Below are 18928 nucleotides of genomic sequence, written 5' to 3'. Positions count from 1 at the left end.
AACGAGGCTTTATTGGGGCGCCCCTGGGTGAGGTTCACGGGTCCCGAGAGACAGGCCGAGAAGTCGCATCGCCCAGAAGTTTTGAGTGGGCTTATATATGGTTTTAGGGCTGAGGGTGGAAGTTTCTTTGGCGGGAAGATTTACGGTGGGGAGAGCAAGGAATTTTCCATTGCAGTTTTAGGGCAGGTATTGAGAAATAGGAGGGGCCGGTGGTATGTGTGGACTCTAGGAACCAAGACCCTTATCAGGGTAACCATCCAGGTGTGGTCGTCCTTTAACTTAGCTGGGCCTTGCAGGCATTGTCCTTGGCAGGTCTCGTGGGCTTCTTCTTTTTCCATTAGGGAGGGGAGGGGAGGGGTGCCTGCCACCAGTCTTATAGCCATTTTCTAAAGGAAAAAGTGAAAATTTTTATTTCAAGCCATCTGGAAAGAATCATTGTTTATTTAAGCATTGAAAACAGACCCATCTCTAAAAGAAATGCCAGTCCTCTAGAGAATCTCTGAGAAGCCCAGCTATTTGATGTCAAACCAACCCCATTCTTTCTCCAAACATATCAGTGCCTCCTTGGGAAGGTGTCAGTTATGAGACCCCAAATGCAGTGCTTGAGGATCCATTGTCATGGAAACAAAACTAGGACATGAGTAGTTCATTCAGTCTCATACCCTCTTTCCAACCAGACACTGTTCTAGGGGAAGAGCTGAGCAGACACGGCCATGCTGTCATGGAGCTAAAGGAACAATCTGTGATCAGACAGTTTCACATCAAAAAATTTTGCCCTTTCAGTGTTTTTCAGGAGAACCCATATTTCTCACTCCTGAGTGGAATGAAGACATGGAGAACTTTGAGGAAGTGAGGACTGGAGTTAATTTTACATTAATTCTATTAGCTACATTCTTTCTCTCTTTCGTTTCTTCTCTCCCTCTCTCTACCTACTCTTGTTTCTCAGCTCATCCTGCTCATCTCCAATAGTATCATACTGACCTCTTTTCTATACCCAGGTGAGTTGACAAACCAGTTCATCAACTATCACCTTCACCTCTGCAGTCATCACTAACCCCAAGTGACAGGTGAAGCTTCTGAACTGGAGAGACAGGATGTGCCTTTTACAAAGAAAATGAGGACAATCTTCTCAAAGAGAGATACCAATCTCAGCTGCTCCTAAATGTAGCATCTCATTCAGACTTCCTGAGAATATCATTGACAGCATTTTTGTGTAGTGCAGCAGTTGACAACACCTTGATTTTGTAGATATGAAGGTTTAGTCAACTTTGTCTCACAGTGCCCAGTGGAGTGTCAGACCATAATGAGTGTATACGGTATTGCCTGCTCAGCTCCACCTACTTACTTTTAAAACTATGTCTCTCTCTCCCCACCACTTCATCCTTACAGAGTTCTTATGTTATCCCAACTGAATAGTCATTAATTGATTAGTTAATAATAGGGTACATTTCCAAGTTGGGCCAGGTGACTTCTCCTAGATCTTTGGGGCTTGGGATCATAAGTGGCCAGAATCTACAAGGCATAAAGCTTGGAAGATGCCCATAGACAGGTTTTTCACCATGAGGAAATAGGCAGTCTGCAACAGGGAAAGAAAATGATGACACCTAGAGACAGCAGAGAAAAAAGATAGAGATGGAATCCTTCCCATATTAGGTCCCTTGCTCCAGTGATTCCTGGGGTCTGCTGTGTCCCTGCCCTTCTTGTGGCTTGTTGCTCTGGGAGAAGACCAAGATCCTTCAAGTTCATTTCCATTTTTTCTTAAGGTATTAAGATATGAATTGAGCTTCTGTCACTTGCAATCAAAAGGATTCTAACTATTCCCTGGCACTTAGCAGGTACCTTGCTGAATGATTGAGTGGTTTTTCAGTCTCCAAATGCAGAGTATCATAAGGCTAGGAGACATTGGAAAGGCCACTTGGTTTATTCCTCATTCCCAGAGTGGATCCACAGGCACACCAGCCAAGGAGAAAGTGCTCTTATCTTCAAAACCGTCCTAGAGGAAGATTTTATAACCTGCCTTGGTTACTTAACAAAGAAGAGGAGAGGTACATGGACACTCATGACATCTTGAATCTCTCCATCTTTAAAGTCCTTATGCCTTCCTTTCGCAGTCTTGATGATTTTCCGCTTCTCATGTTTAAAACATTATTTTAAATCTTTAACTCTTTCATCTCTTTCAATTTTTCATATGATCTAAAATTCTATTTTTATTTTCCAACTTTTTTTGGTTAATATCATCATGTATATCACTGTCCCCTAATGATAAGCCTTATCAGTTTCCAGATAATTAAGGAAGCTCATCATGAAGGGGGATATTATATTACATTCTCTCATCCAGCAAACATTTGCTGGGAGCCTTGTATATAGCAGACAACATGCTAAGGGCTGTGGTACCCATGCATGACAGCTGGCTCCTCAGAGAAAATGTCAAAAACCTAATACGAAATCCCATTTGTCTGAAATTGAAATAATTTTTCTTGCACTAAATTTTCTTCATTAATTAATTCACTGTTCACTCATTCAACAAAACTTTTGAGTTTCTATTTGGGGCCAGGTACTGTTCTAGCTTGGGGTTTACAGAGCTGAACAAATTTCCTATTTTCTAGTGGAAGAAAGAAAAAAAGCAAGTTAGCAATTAATTACTAGTTTCAGGCAGTTTCAGAGATAACTGCTCTGACTAACAGAAGCAGAAGAAGGGAGCAAGCATCCTGGGATGTGGGTGGACTATTATGAATGAGATACTGGAGGGGGTCTTCTCTGAAGAGTTGACATTTACACTTGAATTATGCAAAAGGATAAGCCATGCAGAGATCAGATAGGATAGCAGTCCTGCCATGCAGCCTCAGGAATTGGACTAGATGTCTCTGGTGTTCCAAGTTTTCTAGATAGAAAAACCTAGAATTTTACCCTTCCCACCAAGTTCTTATTTTACTATAGTTTTTAATGTTTCCTTTTGAAACCTTTACCAGCATCTGTAATTTCCAACTGTGGAGCCCAGAATTAGTCCAGGAGCTCTAGGGAGGGTCTGTCAATAATTAAGACTGATGGCTCCTATCTATAGATGCTGGCATGATGCTTAATAAAAGCTACCATCCAAGGAGGCTGAGCTAAGATGCCAGACACAGGCAGTTCTGATCTTCCAGGAAAAAGGGAATGGCTAAATGAACATCCCAGTGCTGTAGTTAGTTTGACATATAAACTTTAATTTCTCCATCTGTAACTTTGAAGTAGTCACAATAGACAAAGTATTGTCCTTATAATTTAATCTCACTGAAGAGAGACTATAGTCCAAATTCCTACACAGTGAATTCTACCAGATGGCCGGCATCTTTTGGTTGTGTTAGAAATGACTGCTCTCGATTATTGCTAGAATAAGTGGGCCATCATTTGGGCATTATCAACCTTGCTTCTGAAGATTTGCTTTTGTTCTACTGGTCAGCCTGAGACCATTTCAAATTAAATTCTGAGATTGAGGATATTTGGACCACATCAGTAGTGCGAACTTAAACCACCTGTATTTAAACCTTGCAGTTTAAATTCTCAGGTGAGATGTTCTTTCCCCTCTCCACTAGTGCTAAGACTAAGACATGCAAGATTGTTTTCTTCTTATTTACTGTTCACTCTGTGGGGTGAATTTATTTCTCATTTACCTTTGTATTAAGGTCATGGCCCTTTGGTATCTCAGCTTTATGTGGAGGTCTCCTATTAAGTTCCTCATATTTGGCATTTTTTTCCCCTGTTAGTACATAAAATAGTGGTATACCTTTTAATTTATGGCTTCTTAGGTTGGGTAATATATGGTAATTAACTGGAAAGCATAGCACTTTGGTGATGAATGCAAGATGAGTATGCAGAATGAGAGTGCCACAGCAGGGGAGAAAAGCCATTCAGAGGTGATATGGGAGCAAATAAGAACACTAGTTCATAATCCTCAATCGGTTAGGAAAGAATAAGAACCTGACTTGACTGATGGATGTGCCAATCATTATTGGTTGCAGGGCCATCTGGAGTCTGAATGCCTGGGGAAGGGATATGGTACTAGTGAGGTCTTGTACCTTAGGGGCCACATCAAAAATGAAAACTGCTGGGATAGTGGCTCCAAGAGTTTATGAAGCGTAACTAAGGTTCAATGTGTGTGAGTCCCTGTTCTTTCCCTGGAAGTGGGGGCACCTGAGGTCCTTGCCCACCATTTGTTTACTATTTATTTCTCCTACTAAATGCAAATTCCATTAAGGGAAGGGACTTCAGTTTCCTTCTTCACCAGTGTCTTCCAGTGCCTATAACAGTACCCAACTCATAGTGGGGATTAAACAAATATATGTGCAATGAGTGAATGGGTGGCAGGTCCAGGGGCCAGAGCCGGAGCCAGGGCTGTAGCGCCTTAGGCCTAGTCTGCAATGCCGAGGAGGTCCCGTTACCAGGCTCGAAGTAAACAGTCTGAGGCTCCAGAGACACTAGAAGTGGGAGCCAAGTCATGAAGCCAAGTGGGTCAGGAAGGCGAGGAGGAGGACTGGAGCAGCAGAAGGAAGGATCCTGGAAGGATGCCCGAGCTGGAGAGCAGGCTTCGCCTCACTCCTCCTGTAGTCCCTGCAGCCTCTGGCGCGGGTGTGCAGAGGGCAGGTAGAAGAGCCAGGATGCAGTGAACACAGAGGTTTCAGGTAACACTAATGGATGCATTTTTTTAAAGGCTGTCAAGGAGATTCTTAAACCACAAAAAATATTTAACACACTCATTTTAATCTCAAAAAGTAACTCATGGACAGAAACAAAGCAGTAGAGTGCTTAGGTGTCCACAGGCTTGACTTCAAATAAGCCTCTGTCTGCCCCACATTTAAAGAAATCCTTTCTTCATTCTTGTCTCTCCTCCTTAGCACCAAACATCCTTCTTTCTTCAACTCACTGCAATCCAGCTTGAGCCCCTAATACACTTTAACTAGGGTTACTCCTAACTTCTTAATTATGGAATCTGGTCACTTCTTTTTACTTCTTTCCTATTTTAATTTCTATATGAATTATGGCATTTGGCACCATTGACAACTTCCTATTTCCTAAAACTCTTCCTGTCCTTGGTTTCTGGGACAACAACTTCTGGTTTCTTCTTAGTTTAAATTGCTGCCTTCTCTCTCTTATATTGTCTTTTATTTGCTGGTATTCTCCAGGCCTGCCCACTTGGACCCCTCTCTTCTCACACTTTACCATCTCCTTGAGTTATCTCATTGATATGTGTACCTTTAAATGTCACCTTTAAACTGATGACTGCTAGAAACAAATCTCCAGTCCAGTCCTCTTTTCATAGGGCCAGACTGTATATGCAGCTGGAAATTATCAAGATTACCAACCTTGCCTAGATTATTGCAAAAGCCTAACTGATCTCTTTTTGTCCACTTTTCCTCTTGACACTCAGCTTCCAGTGTTTGTTCTTTCTTAGACCCGGTTCTGATCATGCCAAGAGTTCTCTCCCCACTATAGAGTAAGTATCCACAGCCATACAATGTCATACTGATGTTAACCTACCTTTTCCGCCTAATCTCCTGTTAATCTCACATAATGTTTCTATGACTTTTGCCCTGAATATGCCATTTTTTAATATTAGCCATAATTTATTGAGTTCTTTACTGCATGCTAAGACCTTCTTTTTTTATTTTATTATTTTTTTTTAATTTCAGCATATTACGGGGGTACAAAAGTTTAGGTTATGTATATTGCCCATGTCCGGCCCCCTGCCCCGAGTCAGAGCTTCAAGTGTGTCCATTCCCCAGACGGTGTGCATCGCACTCATTATGTAGGTATACACCCATCCCCTTCCCCCACCACATCTGCCCGACACCCAATTGGTGTTATTCCCAAATGTGCACTTAGGTGATGATCAGGGAAACCAATTTGCTGGTGAGTACATGTGGTGCTTATTTTTCCATTCTTGGGATACTTCACTTAGTAGAATGGGTTCCAACTCTACGCAGGAGAACATAAGAGATTCTATATCCCCACTATTTCTTATAGCTGAGTAATACTCCATGGTATACATCTATCACATTTTACTAATCCACTCATGTATTGATGGGCATTTGGGTTGTTTCCACATCTTTGTGATTGTGAATTGTGCTGCTATAAACATTCGGGTGCAGATGTCTTTTTTATAGAATGTCTTTTGTTCTTTTGGGTAGATGCCCAATAATGGGATTGCTGGATCAAATGGTAGGTCTACTTGTATCTGTTTAAGGTATCTCCACATTGCTTTCCACAGGGGTTGCACTAATTTGCAGTCCCACCAGCAGTGTATGAGTGTTCCTGTCTCTCTGCATACACGCCAACATTTATTCTTTTGGGACTTTCTGATAAAGGCCATTCTCACTGGAGTTAAGTGATATCTCATTGTGGTTTTGATTTGCATTTCCCTGATGATTAGAGATGTTGAGCATTTTTTCATATATTTGTTGGCCATTCTTCTATCTTCTTTTGAAAAATTTCTATTCATGTCCTTTGCCCACTTTTTGATAGGGTTGTTTGATTTTTTTCTTGCTGATTTTCCTGAGTTCTAAATAGATTCTAGTTATCAGTCCTTTATTGGATGTGTAGCATGCCAAATTTTTTTCCCATTCTGTAGGTTGTCTGTTTGCTCTCGTGACTGTTTCTTTGGCTGTGCAGAAGCTTTTTAATTTAATCACATCCCACTTATTTATTTTTGTTGTTGCTGTGATTGCCTTTGGGGTCTTCCTCATAAATTCTTTGCCTAGGCCAATGTCTGTAAGAGTCTTTCCCCCATTTTCTTCTAGAATCCTAATAGTTTCACACCTAAGATTTAAGTCTGTTATCCACTGTGATTTGATTTTTGTGAGAGGTGAAAGGTGTGGGTCCTGTTTCAGTCTTCTACATGTGTGAATATGCCGTTTTTGATCAATGCTTTGAGTTTTTACATAAGCAAGCTCCTCTTCCTGGAATTGTCCCATCCTACTGGTACGTTCTTGGGAAACTTTTATTGAGTTTACCTCCTTAATGAAGGTTACCTCCTTAATGAAACCTTCCCAGATGTGCAATCAGTGTTAGTCATTATGGTACTTGGGAGGGTTCCCCAAAACATTTTGCTCATACCTCTGCTATTACTCTTATCATATGGTATTGTAATGCATTATCTATCTCTTTCTCATTAGGTCGTGAGTTCCTATGGAGAAATATTGTGTATAAAACATCTTTGTAAACTAACCATAAAGCATAGTACTCAGTATGTATTAGGAAGTCAAATATTGCATCAATGAATACATGAATGAATGAGGGGTCTGGCTGGGGTAACTGTTTGTTAACCATGAACTCCTTTTTAAAACCAGCACTGCCATATTCCTACCTTATTTGTCAATCCTTAATAAATCACTCTCATTGTCTTGTGTAATAGTCAACAAAATGAAGAGATCAAAAAACCTTTAATGAGCATGGGAGGGGAATATCTAAGCACAGAAAATACTCCAACTAAGAGCCCCCCCAAACACAATTTCAGATCCATCAGGTCATATTGAATTTAAAGTTAATTTAAAAAAAAATTAAAAATTAATTAATAATTTATATATATTGAGAGCTTTGTGCTAAGGTGCTTTACATAATTATTTCATTTACTCCTCACAGCAATCCTAGGAGGTAAGTGCCCAGAGCCTGACGCTGTCCTGTCCAGTGTGCCGGCAGACGTCCATCCTCCCCGAGCAGGGCGTCTCGGCACTGCAGAACAACTTCTTCATCAGCAGCCTCATGGAGGCAATGCAGCAGGCACCTGATGGGGCCCATGACCCCGAGGACCCCTACCCCCTCAGTGCAGTGGCTGGCCGCCCTCTCTCCTGCCCCAACCATGAAGGCAAGACGATGGAGTTTTACTGTGAGGCCTGTGAGACAGCCATGTGTGGCGAGTGCCGTGCAGGGGAGCACCGGGAGCACGGGACGGTGCTGCTGCGGGATGTGGTGGAGCAGCACAAGGCAGCCCTGCAGCGCCAGCTCGAGGCTGTGCGCGGCCGATTGCCACAGCTGTCGGCAGCGATCGCCTTAGTGGGGGGCATCAGCCAGCAGCTGCTAGAGCGCAAGGCAGAGGCCCTGGCCCAGATCAGCGCAGCCTTCGAGGCCCTGGAGCAAGCACTGCAGCAGCGCAAGCAGGCCCTGGTCAGCGACCTGGAGACCATTTGTGGGGCCAAGCAGAAGGTGTTGCAGACCCAGTTAGACACACTGCGCCAGGGTCAGGAACACATTGGCAGTAGCTGCAGCTTCGCAGAACAGGCACTGCGCCTGGGCTCGGCCCCTAAAGTGCTGCTCGTGCGTAAGCACATGGGAGAGCGGCTGGCGGCACTGGCAGCGCAGGCCTTCCCGGAGCGGCCACACGAGAATGCACAGCTGGAACTGGTCCTTGAGGTTGACGGGCTGCGGTGATCGGTGCTCAACCTGGGCGCACTGCTAACCACGAGCGCCACAGCACATGAGACGGTGGCCACAGGCGAGGGCCTGCGCCAGGCGCTAGTGGGCCAGCCCGCCTCGCTCACCGTCACTACCAAAGACAAGGATGGGCGGCTGGTGCGCACAGGCAGCGCCGAGTTGCGCGCCGAGATCACAGGCCCAGATGGCACGCGCCTTCCGGTGCCGGTGGTGGACCACAAGAATGGCACGTATGAGCTGGTGTACACGGCGCGCACTGAAGGCGAGCTGTTCCTCTCAGTGCTGCTATACGGACAGCCGGTGCGCGGCAGCCCCTTCTGCGTGCGCGCCCTGCGTCCTGGGGACCTGCCACCTTCCCCAGACGACGTGAAGCGCCGCGTCAAGTCCCCCGGAGGCCCTGGCAGCCACGTGCGCCAGAAGGCGGTGCGTAGGCCCAGCTCCATGCACAGCACAGGCGGCAAGCGGAAGGACAACCCCATCGAGGATGAGCTCGTCTTCCGTGTTGGCAGCCGTGGAAGGGAGAAGGGTGAATTCACCAATTTACAAGGTGTGTCCGCAGCTAGCAGCGGCCGCATAGTCGTCGCAGACAGCAACAACCAGTGTATCCAGGTTTTCTCCAATGAAGGCCAGTTCAAGTTCCGTTTTGGGGTCCGAGGGCGCTCACCTGGGCAGCTACAGCGCCCCACAGGCGTGGCAGTGGACACCAATGGAGACATTATCGTGGCAGACTATGACAACCGTTGGGTCAGCATCTTCTCCCCTGAGGGCAAGTTCAAGACCAAGATCGGAGCTGGCCGTCTCATGGGCCCCAAGGGAGTAGCCGTCGACCGGAATGGACATATCATTGTGGTCGATAACAAATCTTGCTGCGTCTTCACCTTCCAGCCCAATGGCAAACTGGTTGGCCATTTTGGGGGCCGTGGGGCTACTGACCGCCACTTTGCAGGGCCCCATTTTGTGGCTGTGAACAACAAGAATGAGAATGTAGATTCCACAACCATTCAGTGAAGGTGTACAGTGCCGACGGAGAGTTCCTCTTCAAGTTTGGCTCCCACGGCGAGGGCAATGGGCAGTTCAACGCCCCCACAGAAGTAGCTGTGGACTCTAACGGGAACATCATCGTGGCCGACTGGGGCAACAGTCGCATCCAGGTTTTCGACAGTTCTGGCTCCTTCCTATCCTATATCAACACGTCTGCATAGCCACTGTATGGCCCACAGGGCCTCGCACTGACCTCGGATGGCCACGTGGTGGTGGCTGATGCTGGCAACCACTGCTTTAAAGCCTATCGCTACCTCCAGTAGCTGCACAGGGGCCCTGCCTGGCTTGTGAAGGGACAGATGTAGGGGTGATTGGACAAGAAGGTGTGGTTGGGAGGTGGGCCAGACCTGGCAGCACTGAATGTGGGCTGTGGGCGTGGGTACGCCTGGTGCCCTCCCTCTCCCCCTTCCTCAACCCCATGGTTGCACTTTATTTATTCGGTTCTTGCTTTGGTGACTGGGTGGGCCTGGACTGTGGTCCCAAGGATGTGTGCAGAGCTTCACCCTACTCCCCTTACACACCTCCCCTGCTCCCTCAGTCTGCTCCCCACCCCCCAGCCTGGGGCCAGAACAGCCTCCTTCTCCAGGACAGAAGTCCCTCTGGTTGTCTCCCTACCACTCTATACACACTGACAGAGACAGTAATACCATACCCCCCATATTAAATAAATGTCTTCACCAAGAAAAAAAAAAAATACCCTCTTGATGGTATAGATGAAGGAACTCAGGCCTAGAGGGGCAAGTAACTGGCCCAAGTTTGTACCGTCTGGACTGGAACTCAGCTGGCGTGAGTACAGAGCCCAAACTTATAGCCACTGTGGTTCATCACCCGCTTAGAGGCTGCCCCTCTGCACCAGGTCCAGTACCAAGTACTCTTTAAAATTCATGTATGGTCTCCTAAGACATCCTCTCTGCTCCTCCATACCCCAAGCCTGGGCTACAGACCCCACTTAGTGCCATTTGCACACCTCTATCAAAGCACTTTTAACATTTTATTGTTGTTATCTGTTAACCTACCTCTACTGCCCAATTAGAGCACAAACTTCTCAAGGGCAGAAAATGGTTACATTTACTGTTGTATCCATAGCACCCAACACAGTGCCTATTGCTTAGTAGGTTTTCAGTGAATGTTTATTGAATTAAAATGAATTAAATGGAGATAAGTGTCAGGCTAACTCATTGCTCCGTAGAGACAGCAATGTCTGCCCCCAGAACTTCTTATTTCCTTTCTGCTCTCCAAGGGTTTCTCAATATTGAAACTGATGCCCTCTTTTGTTTAACACAGAAATTTCACAACCTCCTTGAAAATCATTAATCGGCAAAAGATAACTAATAGCTGGATGTGCATCTTCTGTGTATCCTTACTAGCTAAAAAGACTGTTTAGGTTCACTTTAGTCACTTTGTATTATGAAAACAAGAATATTTTGTTTTAAATATATATGTACATATGTACAAAATATTTCAATATTGAACATAATTCTTAACATCATCCTCCTCCCCACAGATCATGATATGTTCCCACTGAGAATCCCTGGGCTGCCCAGTTTTGCTCTGGCCAGCTTCCTTTCCCCAGACAGAATCCAGCCTCTTGAACCTTGTCCAGTGGCTGGGCTTCACCACAGGTAACCAGACTTGCAAGAATATGAACTCCTGCTCTTGACGCTTCCAAGTACCTCCTGCCATGTGAGCACGTGTGCACGGACACACACATACACACCCCTCCGTCTCCCTCCCCACCAGGGCACTCTCCACTTTATTTGGGCTCCAATTTCTGACCCAAACTCTAGGGCTAACTTGTGCAAGACATGTTCACTGACTTTGCCACACTTTTGGGCCTACTCTTCCTTCCTCTCCTCCACCTCCCGCCTCTCAAGCCTTGTTTACCCTGGTGGGCAAGTATCATGCCAGGACCTGGCTCCTTCTGGCCCCTCCCTGCCCTCCCATTCCAAAGACATGACACATTTCAATAAACCTGAATGTCTAACAGGCTGAGAGAGCAGAGGCTTCTGCCTGCAGCAAGCATGTGATATTTCCCACCCTGGAAAAACCCAACAAGGTAAGGCTTGGCTTTGGTTTGTAGCCAATTTTATCTCTCAGACAGTAGAGGGAATTACTACTTTGAATTTCACTCTAACAAGGTTGAAGTGATTGGGTGATATGAAATCTTAGATGTTTATTGACCAAGAAGTAGGTATTGTTCATAATTGGAGAGGCAGAGTAGGGTAGTGGTAGGAGCTCCAGCTCTGTATTCAAAAACAGGTAAGTTCAATTCTCAACTTAGTGTGAACCTGGACGTGTTTATTTAACCTTTGTGAGATCCAATTTTCTCATTCATATTATAGGATAATGATGTCTATTTTGTAGGGTTATTGTAAGGATGAAATGTGTCTCTCTCACAGTATTGAACATGTAGTAGGGAATGTAATTAGTGCTCATCTAACCACCTTCTTTACCAGCACATGATAAGGATTTTCCAAATCCATGATATGGATAATTCCAAATGTTAAATGAAAACATGTGTTTGCTCCTATGATCAGAGACTCTAAATGGAAACCTTGAGTGTGTATTGTATCAATCCTTATAAGAATCTTATTACTGAGATACTTTTATCCTCATTGTGGAACACAGGAAACCAAGACCCATAGAGGTTAAGTGACTTGACCAAAGTTACACAATTATAAAGTACCATAATTCTGGGTTTATCCCTGTGATTGTATCAACCCGATACAGTAAGAGTGTTATCTCATGCTTACCAGAAGCTCTAAATGGTAGTTACATATAACTTTGTAATTAAAAAGGAAAATTAACAATTATTTAATAAACAGCCCTTATTTGATAGCAGCATTTGAAATGAACAGAATGAAGAGGAGTACTTTTTTTTTTTTTTTTTTTGAGACAGGGTCTCACTCTGTTGTCTAGGCTACAATGCAGTGGCGTCATCATAGCTCACTGAAACCTCCAACTCCTGGGCTCAAATCATCCTCCTGCCTCAACCTCCCAAGCAGTTCTGACTATTTTTCTATTTTTTCTTACAGATGGGGTCTCATTCTTGCTCAGGCTGGTCTCAAACTCCTGATCTCAAGTGATTCTCCTGTCTCAGCCTCCCAGAGTGCTAAAATTACAGGTGTGAGTCACTGCCCAGCCAAAGGGTACTATTTTAAAAGAGGTCTTTGGCATTCTACAGAACATTATCTTGGTCTCTTTAACATGTCAATTCATGAAAAAGGAAGTTGGGGTATAGTCCTAGATTAATGGAGGCAAAAATATAATGTGTCATCATTGATCTGATTTGGCTTTGAACAAACCTGCCATAACCATCATAATGGACTAGGTAGAGATAACAACAAGGAATTATTCACATTTTGTTAGGTAAGATAATGGCCTTATGTATTACACGATTGCAAGTTGAACTATTTAGTGGTAAAATGTCATGAGGTCTTTATTTTAAAACAGTTCAGCATTAAAGTTAATATACATACTGTTAAAAAATAAAATGATTCAGCAAAACAACATATAGGTAAAGGAAAAGTGGAAAATATTGACAATTGTAGACCCTGGTGGAAGGATTTATAGGTGTTCTTTGTACTATTATATTTACTCTGTATATGTGAATATTTTACCAATAAAAAATGGATGAAAGAATAGGCCCTTAGGAAGTCCTGATCTAAAGGGAGGGCTCTAAAATTGTTCCGTGGGATCAGGTTCCTGCCCCTGTTCCCTTCAACACCTGTATCAAAGACTGAGAGAAAGACAGAAGGTCAGATTATCAAATTTGGAAGGAACAGTGAATGACAGAATCTAGATTTGGAAAGATTGTCAGTGGCTGGAATCTAGCTAGAGGAACACAAATAAGGAAGAATATAGGGTCATATATATAGGTTTCTAAAAAAAGTAGCAGCTGGAGGAAAGCTATCAGAATGGCAATTCTCACTAGAAGGACAAAAAGTCTTTAGCTGGTGGCAAGTCAATGTGAGAGAATGAATATGACTCAGCTCCTAGGAAAACTAATGCCATCTTAGCCTGACTTTCAGGTGGTAGGAGATCCAGAACAAGGGATGTTAAGAGTCCCATAGCCACATCTAGCCAGGAGCCAGCCAGGTCACATCTGGAGGTTTAGATTCCACTCTAGGTGCTTTTTGTTTGGTTGTTTGAGACATGTTCTCTTGCTGTGTTTTCTGGGCAACACAGCAGTACCATGACCATAGTTACTGCAACCTCAAACTCCTAGCCTCAAGTGATCCTCCTGCCTCAGCCTCCCAACTCGCTGGGACTACAGACACATGCCAGCATGCTTGGCTAATTTTTCTTTTCGTTTCTTCTTCTTCTTCTTCTCTCTCTCTCTCTCTCTCTCTGTGTGTTTTATAGAGACAGTGTCTTGCTGTATTGCTCAGGCTAGTCTTGAACTCCTGGCCTCAAGTGATCCTCCCACCTCGGCCTCCCAACGTGCTAGGATTACAGGGCTGGGCCACTGCACCCAGCCAGATACTATATTTTGGGTGGCATTGGGGTAGATCCAGAAAGGATGACTGGGCCATGTCATACTGGCCAAAGAACCAGGGATCTTAAGTTTAAAAAATAAAAAACTAAAGGGAATACGGTCCATGCTATCAAATATATCAAGGATTTTATGCAAGAGGGATTAGTCCCATGCAGGCAGTGCCTTAAAAAGAACCAGGTGCACTTGTTTTGATAAAATAAAGAATGTAGAAGTGCCCCATGGAAGAGCCACATTTTTTAAATGGATAGCATTGTTTGAAACATTGTTGCTTTTGTTTAATGGTAGGAGAACAATGGTAAATTAGATACAAAGAGAGAGGAAAAACAAGTGACAGTGTTTTGAAAAAGTTTAAAATGTGACGTAAGCATGAAACTTTGTTATTATTTGCCAGTGCTAGCATTTCAGTGGCGAAACTTTCAGAGGCCAGAGATAAAATTTATTTTTTGAACTGGACGCTTGCCTGAACCTTGTAGTATTCAAGGACAATGTTGTCTAAATGTCAGGAAAACAAACAATTATTGATAGTGTATCACCTACATTAGCCCTCTGGCAACTTTGAAAAGTTTTCTCTGGTTTGAGTCACTGAAACATTCACGTGGTTTAGAATTCAAAGAATAAGGGTGTACTCTGAAAAATCTTCTTTCTTGGGCAATGTCTGTCCTCTAGTCATTCAGATCCACCCCTCAGAGCCAACTAATATTACAATATCTTTGTTGTTTTTATGCATACTTACTGTGTATGTATTTTTTTCAACGTGAGAATCTAGGAGGAGTCTCCTGACTCTCTGGCTGTGTGATATCCCCACAAGATAATCCCTACTACTCGGACTCAACTGAGGACAATCCCAAGAGGTTTAGGAACAAATTTTCCTTGAAACAGAAGCTATATCTGCCAGTGCCTGGTTTCAATATTCTGCACTTCACTGTCCGGGCAGTTAAACACCTTGCCAGGGACTTCATGAAGAATGAGATAACATCCTGTGTGGGTGAATATGACTCTTTTCCCTCTGACCAGTTTTCCTGAGAGGGTCACACAATGGCCTCTTTGTTCCTGTCCAGAGAGCTGGATGGTTGGTGATATGGAAAGCATTTTTGCTGTGATCACTGGGTGTTCAGTTTGCATAATAACTCATGCTTATTCACATACCGTCCTGCACATGCGCGCGTTCTCCCTCTCTCTCTCTCTCTCTCTCTCTCTCTCTGTGTGTTTCTCCAATCAAAATTGTAAGTTCTCAAAGGAGGCAGGGTTCTATTTCTAAAACATTTGTAACCTTTGTAGCCTCACAGCTCTAAATTCAGGGACCTTAGTTCCTTTTTTGTTTGTTTGTTTGTTTGTTTTCCTTATTGCTTAGGAATGAACTTTTTTTCATTCTAAATATCTCTCAAATATGTGCCAGGTAGCTCCTGCATGGTTAGGGTGTCAACATGAGATACTGTTCTTATCCGCATTTAGCTACACATTTTTTCTAGAGAGACAAGAATTATATATATGAAGCATGGGCAGTATTTAATAATGTGCTAAATTAAGATGGTTTTGAGAATGACATGGTTGGAACAGGATTGACCATCCAGTTTTCTCTAGGGGTTAAAATTTATCCATTTCTATAATAAATTTTCTAGTTTAACATTGACTCCTCAAGACTTAGATCATAGGTTTATTAATAGAAACAAGGCCCATGGTTTTTCCTCCTCTTGTAAGTCTTCTATACTCTGTTGGGTAGTGCCTTCCTCATCACCGAGACCTCCCTCAACCTGAGTGACTACACCAAACAGGACATTCTAAACAGGGCTTTCCTTGGGAGGAAACAAGGCAGTTCTGCCAAACTTGTAACAACCAGGCTACTTGGAGTTACATGGTTCTTAGATATATTCAGGATCATGGGCACTCCAATGTGGGATGCCCCTAGCCCCAGGATGCAACAGGCCCTGACAAACCTCACATAAGATGTGACAGTCATGGGCAAGGGAAAATATGAGTGACCCTGAGCAGAACACATGGCAGTGGAGACTAGGATTTCCCAAGGTTAAACTGGAGATTGGATGTGACAGTGGCCTTCAATTAAATACTTGGCTTTTTTAAATCTACAGCTTGGCTTTTCCTAAATACAGAATTTCTTTCCATTCCTGGCAGTAAAGGAATTATGCAGATTGGTTTGTTTTTAAGTTCCTTGTTAGAGTGAAGGAAGATGAAAGAGTAGGTGTATTTCTGACTCATGTCTGTGGGATTGTATCATATCTTCTTTTTTTTTTTTTTCAGCAAATCAGACTTTTGACTTGAAACAAACAAAAAAATATCCAAGATTATTCATTTTACAAAATTAATCTAACTGTATGTGACTTTGAATCAGGAGTAACATTATGCATAGATTTTCATAGTGAAGAAAGTGGTCTGGCACATTTATGAGAGTTTTGGATGATGCTAAAGAATATGCAGTAGGTGAAATAACTGATGAGCTCAGATTATTACCTCCAAGGATCCAACTCAGTGCAGGAAAGACAGGGCCAAGAGGGATAACAGTCAGTCATTTGACCCCACAGTGCAAACAGAAGCAGAGTTTGGTGTAAGATGATTTATGTTAAACTTTACTACTGGTAGAAAATAAAAATCAGGCAGCATAAATGCAAATCTCTTTGCAAGTTTAAATTGAAATGATAGCATTGGGTTAGTCATATGGAGAGGTATGTTAGAGTTGGGCTACTCAAATTAGGAAATTCTTCCTGCAGTGCCATTACTCTCCAGGATTTGGTTGTGGGAGTAAAGTGAGAGGAAATTCACCAGCTGGCTAACTGTTCAACAAAACTGCAGATGGGGCATCGCTAGTGTGCTGAGGCCATACTATATCCAAGTTGAGATGTCGGATTTTGGGAAGTGAGTTCACACTAACCAAAAGAAAATAAACTAACAATCATCCATATACATAATTGAGAGTTCAAAGGGAACTAGACTTCTTGTGCGAACTGGTCAATCCACTCTATTCTCACTGGGACACTATTTGAGAAATCAAATTAAGATTATAAAGTTGTTAAGTGGACAATCTGAGCAAAGGGAATTAAATGATGCTAGAAGTTATTATAGTATCATCAAACTTTGAAAACCCACTCTTGCCTCTTCTGTAATATTTCTGCCAAGGGGCCAGATTATTCAGATGAGTGAGTTAAAACAACCTGACATCTCTTTCCCTGCAGGATTGGAAATGCAAAGGTACATCGCGTAGACCATAACTTCTCAGAGTATAGACTAGGGACTCCTCCAAGTCTTTGAAACCCTTATAGGGTGTCCGTGAGTCACAATTACTTGCATAACAATACTAAGATGTTATTTGCCTTTCTTATTCTTTTTACAAATCTTATTTATTTTATTGATACATAATACCTTATTCTTCTTCTCTCCCAAGTACAGTAGAGCTTTCCAGAGGCTACATGACATGTGATAATGTCATCACTCTGACAGCTAATGGAAGTGTTTAAAAAGTTTCTCCATTTTAATTTCTAATATAAATATCAGTAGATATAACCTACATTTTTAAAAGTTCTTTAGAGTTCTCAATATTTAAGACTGTAAAATGTTCCTAAGATCAAAATGATTAAGAAGCACTGATAGAGACCATCCTTTTCTGTCATCATATTAGTAAAAATCAGGATGTTATTATTATTTTTTAATGAGATTTTACAAATGTCCAAGTGCTCTAGATGAAGCCATCTTGAGATTTAGGAAGCATTCTATCTCACTGGCCACAGAATATTCAGATTATATCAAAATCTACAAATAATTGTGTATGGAACATGTATACCCCCTAATGCATGGGTATAGGTATACTCCAATCCTTTCACTGGATATGTTAATTTGTGAAGAAGAAGAAGACAGCACTGTTATCTGTGATGTGTCTGTCCTTTAACAATTATCTGAAATGTGACCAGAATTCTTGGGCACTGTTTTTGGAGTTCTCTGAAACCAAACCTACCAGGAATATAGGGCAACCAATCAAGTTTTTCTATTTTTTTTGTTAGTTTGTTTGTTTGGGTTTGTTCATTTCCGTGTAAGAATTGAGTTCAATTTAGGCACCAGGCCATTTGTTTGAGAGTTTTGAAGTTCATTCTTCATATACATTTGGCATAGAGGTTGGTTCTCACGTGTTGGTCCAGTGTCCATTTACTCAGGATCTTGGGATACCAGAAGACCATTGTCTCCTACGGAAAAAAGGGAGCCTTTTTTTGGTTTTTGTTTTTTCCCAAACACCAGCTTGAACCAGAAAAAGGGGCCTTTTTTATATAAACCCTTCTGATCTGGGCATGGAATATATGTACCCATAAATATAATATTTGAGAGCCTAGAATTTTCTTTTGTCTCTCTCTCACTGCAGACACATGGGCCAGGAGAGATCTAGAGGCCCAGGACCGATTTAGAGGCATATATCCTCAAATAAAGTAGCTCAACTACAAAACACAAGCACTTGGCACGGAACTGACTGAGCCAAGATTAGCTGGACATCTGATGTATGCAAGGCACTAAAGGAGGTGACGTGAGGAAGGCGAGGCGAGGCACAGGCCCTGGGCTTAAGGGTCGCAACAGCTAGTCACTTGCCAGTCATTGTACCATAGTATCCTCCGTCATCTACCAGAGTTAACTGACAGAGATAATGACGGAAGGGTGACCTCCCTTTCTGTCCTTTATTCTTAAATAGGCTGAAACCAAGAGGGACCTTCTGTAGCCATCTCTGGCCCCTGCTGTAAAGGAAGAGCTGAGATAACTTTCACCAAAAATTTGTGTCTTAGAAACAGAAATATGTTGTCTATTTTAACACAAACAAGAACCCTTAACAAAATAAAATGAGAGACACTCACCGTGTTCCATTTTAATCAATAAATCCTTATAATATAAATGAAACCAGTTTGTCATTAGGAGAAGTGAGTAAGAAGATGGTGGCAAGAGCTAGAATACCAGCAACTCTTAGGAAGGCAAAATTAAGTCATCTTTTTAAGGGGAGGA

At 42.8% G+C, this 18928-nt stretch overlaps 1 pseudogene; it reads left to right on the top strand.

The window, feature by feature from the left end:
• Positions 1–7660: 7660 nt before the first annotated feature.
• On the top strand, positions 7661–9781 carry LOC138389764 (tripartite motif-containing protein 3 pseudogene; annotated as a pseudogene).
• The last annotated feature ends 9147 nt before the right edge of the window (positions 9782–18928 follow it).

Source organism: Eulemur rufifrons, chromosome 8 (assembly GCF_041146395.1).
Source record: "Eulemur rufifrons isolate Redbay chromosome 8, OSU_ERuf_1, whole genome shotgun sequence".
NCBI classification, from domain to species: domain Eukaryota; kingdom Metazoa; phylum Chordata; class Mammalia; order Primates; family Lemuridae; genus Eulemur; species Eulemur rufifrons.
The sequence above is the reverse complement of the archived record's forward strand: the minus strand, read 5'-3'. Positions and strand labels throughout refer to the sequence as shown.